The 5142-nt window shown below is 39.8% G+C and overlaps 1 pseudogene; it reads right to left on the bottom strand.

The window, feature by feature from the left end:
* Positions 1-2956: 2956 nt before the first annotated feature.
* LOC125118055 (putative P2Y purinoceptor 10) lies at positions 2957-3981 on the bottom strand (annotated as a pseudogene).
* Between the last annotated feature and the right edge of the window lie 1161 nt (positions 3982-5142).

Here is a 5142-nt window from a genome sequence, read left to right as displayed (position 1 = left end):
GTATTTGGTATACTGTTTAAATTTATCTTTTTTATTTTATTTTATTTCATTTTCCCACTGTACAGCAAGGGGATCAAGTTATCCTTACATTTATACATTACAATTACATTTTTTTCCCCACCCTTTGTTCTGTTGCAACATGAGTATCTAGACAAAGTTCTCAATGCTACTCAGCAGGATCTCCTTGTAAATCTATTCTAAGTTGTGTCTGATAAGCCCAAGCTCCCAATCCCTCCCACTCCCTCCCCCTCCCATCAGGCAGCCAGAAGTCTTTTCTCCAAGTCCATGATTTTCTTTTCTGAGGAGATGTTCATTTGTGCTGGATATTAGATTCCAGGTATAAGTGATATCATACGGTATTTGTCTTTCTCTTTCTGACTTACTTCATTCAGGATGAGATTCTCTAGTTCCATCCATGTTGCTGCAAATGGCATTATGGCATTCTTTTTTATGGCTGAGTAGTATTCCATTGTGTATATATACCACCTCTTCTGAATCCAAGCATCTGTCGATGGACATTTGGGTTGTTTCCATGTCCTGGCTATTGTGAATAGTGCTGCAATGAACATGCGGGTGCACGTGTCTCTTTTAGGTAGAGTTTTGTCCGGATAGATGCCCAAGAGTGGGATTGCGGGGTCATATGGAAGTTCTATGGATAGATTTCTAAGGTATCTCCAAACTGTTCTCCATAGTGGCTGTACCAGTTGACATTCCCACCAACAGTGCAGGAGGGTTCCCTTTTCACCACAGCCCCTCCAGCACTTGTTATTTGTGGATTCATTAATGATGGCCATTCTGAGGTGGTATCTCATGGTAGTTTTGATTTGCATTTCTCTTATAATCAATGATGTTGAGCATTTTTTCATGTGTTTGCTGGCCATCTGTATCTCTTCTTTGGAGAAATGTCTATTCAGGTCTTTTGCCCATTTTTCCATTGATTGATTGGTTTTTTTGCTGTTGGGTTGTGTAAGTTGTTTGTATATTCTAGAGATTAAGCCCTTGTTGGTTGCATCATTTGAAACTATTTTTGATTAGAGAAGTAGCCTTATATAGGAGATATGCTATAGGGTATAGCATGATACTCCCCTATTGTAACAAGAGCTATATTTTTTATGAGTGCTCCCTATGTGGTCTACATGGGCTCTTCTTCTGTAATAAGCTGACTACTGTGGACACTGGTAGGTGTGGCTGTCTCTTGTCCAGTTGGTTTCCAAGCTTTGACTTGTTTGGAAGCTGCTATCTTCTAATGATTGGGGCCAGGTCCTGCCAGTGCTGGCTGAATAGCCTGTGAAGTCCTTGTCCTGGTGTCAGCCCACTGGTGAGTGGGGTCATATCTTGAAGTGGCTGGCTACAGGGCTGGGATCTCAGAGCTAGTATCCACTTGCTGTTGAGCTGGCCATGGTCAAGGGCAGGTGGCATGGATCCCAGGGTGTCTTGGAGTTGGCCTCCTATTTGGAAAATCTGGTGCCCTGTGCGTCCTGGTGCTGGAGCCTGCCTGCTAATGAGTAAGACTTTGTCTCAAGGATGCACCATCCCATTAGGTGCAGAGCCAGGATCTGGGGTCTCTGGCTGTGAAGCTGGAGTCCCAGAATTGATATCAGCACAATAGTGGATGTGGCTGGGACCCAGAGGACTCTGGGATCTCTGGCTGCATTGTACAGGGAGTCCCAGAGTTGATGTCTACCCAAAAGTAGGAAAGGCTGGGGCCCACTGCATTACAGGGCTGGTTCATACCCCCTGGGAGATAAGGCTGGATCCCAGGGCTAATGCTGGTTCACCAGTAAGGGGAGGTGGGTCCTGAGTAATCTGGCTCTGGGACCTTGACTTCATGGGCCTGATATTGGCCTATTATGTGTGTGGCTGGGTCTTGGCTACCCTAGTAAACAAGGCCATGTCCATGGACATCTGGGAGATCAGGGGTGCCCTACATTAGCCATCCTGCCAGAGGGGTATTCCAAAATGGTGTTGTCAGAAGTAGTGTTCTCATGGCAAAATGAGCTTCAAAAAGTGGTTTCTGCTCTCATCTATATCCTCAGAGTGAGTCCAAATTTCCTTTTGTCTCTTTGGGAGGCTCTCCAAGATAAGAAAGTGGGTCTCACCAAAGTTCCTTTCAAATTACTACTTCTTTCCTGGGTTTCAGAGCTTGTAAGATTTTGGGTATGCCCTTAAAAATGGAGTATCTATTTTTCACAGCACTTCAGCTCTCCTGAAAGTTAGCCCCACTGGCCTTGAAAGTCAAATGTTCCAGAGGCTTCCTTCTAGTGCAGTCTTTCTGGTCTAGGGAGCTCAATATAAAGCTCATACTCCTCATTCCTCATAGAGATCCTCTGTAATGATCCTCTGTAATTATAATTACTCTCAAATTTGTAGGTCACCTATTCAGGGTATGCCTTTTGAGTATACTCTGTATCCACCCCTCCTACTTATTTTGTTGTGGTTCCTTCTTTACATCTTTAATTGTAAAATATCTTTTCTCCTAATATTTATATTGCTCTCATCAATAGTTGCTCTGTAAGTATTTATAATTGTAAAGTGCTTGTGGTAGGAGGTGAGATAAAGCTCTTCCTATTCAGCCATTTTGGCCACTCCACCTCTCTACATGTTATCAGTGAAGCTAGAATAATATTTTCTCCTGTACACTTAAATGTATAGACAATTCATCTATTTTCACCTTTTTTAAAATTTGCATTTGCATTTTGTTACTTGAAGAAGAAGGTGGACCTATTACTAAGTAATAAATTTGCAATTCATCCTGTTGCTCATCACTTGTTGTAAGGAATTATATTGTTCCATAAACTCCATAGAACAATGTTTCCATTTGGACAAAAAATATAAGTATTAGTATTTTTTCAGAAGGACCATTAAGGCACTCAACAACATCATTTTTTAAAAGAAAGATTTTTAAGTTGAGACATAGACTGATAGAATTTATAGACTATTCTAGGTAATTATATGATTAGATTGTTTGGGGATTATCCAAAAATGTAAGAGAGAGAGTTTGAAGATCCTCTTTCCTATTATGAATTTCCAAAGCACCATCCTTGCATTTCATACATGACTGAAGAACCAAACTACCTGAAAATGCATCACAAAATTCTGAGGCCATAAAATAATATACAACTGGATCCAGACAGCAATTTAGATTTGCCAGGTACAGGGAAATGATGTGGAAACACAGAGTGCTCTTAATAAAGGAGCAGTTTGAAAACACTCATTGCTTCACCATCATAAAGAATGGGAAGTTGAGGTGGTAAGGGCTGTAACACACAATGAATACCACTGCACACATCAGGACTATCTACAAAGACTTTTTTCTCTCCTTGGTATTCTGAGGGGGAACTTGGAATTCCTGTAATTTTTTTCTTGTTCTCCATGTGCAATAAGTAATAATTATAACAGGTAACACAAACCCTTCAAGTTCAGCTAAAATTACCGTGCCAATAGTGGATGCCATGCTAATGTGTAGAAGTCCTAAACTGGCAAACAGGATTCAGTGTTGTTGGCAGCACTTCTCAGAACTGGAAGTGGCAAACAGGCACTTCCCACAATGATCCAGATGGCAGCACTGATACCCACGTTGTACCTATGCTTCCATTCTCTGGCCCTGAATGATTTCAGGAGAAAGAAGCACCTCTGAAGGCTGGTGCAGGTCAGGAAACAAATGCTGGCATACATGTTGAGGTACTTCAGGTATAAACACAGCAAAGGGCCCTCTGGAATGGCAAGTGGTGGTTGATATAATAGTAAATCTGGAGGGGTAAGGAGAGCACATGACAAGGTCAGCTACAGAGAGGTTGATCATGAAAATGATGGCTTTATTTTCCTTGCAGATGAAGCAGCAAAGAACCCACAAGGCTGCACTATTGGCCAATAGACTAGGAATGAATATGAGGATGTAAATGGTTGCATAGAGGGAGTACTGAGATGGCATTTGAAGATCAGTGCACTTTGTCTTGTATTGTTTGTGCTGTTACTTCTCATCTTGAAGATTTGTGTTCCTTCCTTAGGTAAAGCATTAGCGTGATGCTTCCTGCAGAAAACCGAGAAAGAAAGGATAGAAGGCATGTTGATCCATGTTTGAGTATACACATATATTTGATTTCTACCGAAGAGGTGCTCAAGTGTGAACTTCCATAAATTCAAAAGGTTTTTTATTCCCATGTAAACTGAAAATATCTTGTCAATCTAAAACATGATAACAGTATTGAGAAAGATATTTTCAGAAATCAAAATATCAATACTTTGACAATAACCTCAGTCAAGTTTTTCCCTTGGTAGTCAAAGGAAGTAATCAAACTTGCAGAGATAAACAATAAGCAAGACTTCACTGGCAAATAGCCATATATTCCAACACTCTAGTTTTATATTCAGTTTTACAATTGTCCCCATCTGTATCTCAAAGTTTGCGATCTTTCCCTTATCATCAACCCTAAGAAATATAAAAATCTATTTTAATGGCAATCTTATTAGGGATTAGATGACTGCTTCTTTGAGTCTATTTAGGAAAGAAACATGAGATAGGCCTGGGGAAGGGTTGGCAGGTCACAAGTCCTTGAAAAGAGTACAACTCAGATAAAATTTGTCTCCTTCAGAATTTGGGTTATGGCACAATTAGTTCTGATTATATAGCATGGCATTTTCTAAAAGCTTTAGTAACTTTAGAGATTTGTATTTATTAATAAAGTATGGTAGCTTCATACATTCACATTTAGTGAGACTGTCCTTGAAACCATTGCAAGAAACTGCCAGAGTATATGAAGGACCAGAGTATCTGGTTGTATATGCAACAAAAAGAGCTGCTTATACTTCAGCTCTCAGGGCAAGTTCAGTGAAAAACTTATTTAATGTGGATGGTTAAATGCTTAACAATCATAATTGTTAGAAAGTTCTTGCCTCTAGTGTGTCAAAAATCCATGTCTCTGGCATTTCAACCTGGTTCTGCCTACTGAAGCCAAAAGAAAAAAGAAAAAAAGAAAAAGTAAAAGAAAGTCTACTTCCTGTTATGTGAGAAACTCTTTAAATATATGAAGACATTAATCTGTCCTCTCTCAAATCTTCCCTTCTCCAAGTTAAACATTCATTCCTAATATGATATGGTTCTTATTCTTGGCTTTATTTTGGATAAGAATATTTTGCTTTTAG

Source organism: Phacochoerus africanus, chromosome X (genome assembly GCF_016906955.1).
Source record: "Phacochoerus africanus isolate WHEZ1 chromosome X, ROS_Pafr_v1, whole genome shotgun sequence".
Classification (NCBI taxonomy): domain Eukaryota; kingdom Metazoa; phylum Chordata; class Mammalia; order Artiodactyla; family Suidae; genus Phacochoerus; species Phacochoerus africanus.
Note: the sequence above shows the minus strand (reverse complement) of the source record. Positions and strands in the feature narration are given on the sequence as shown.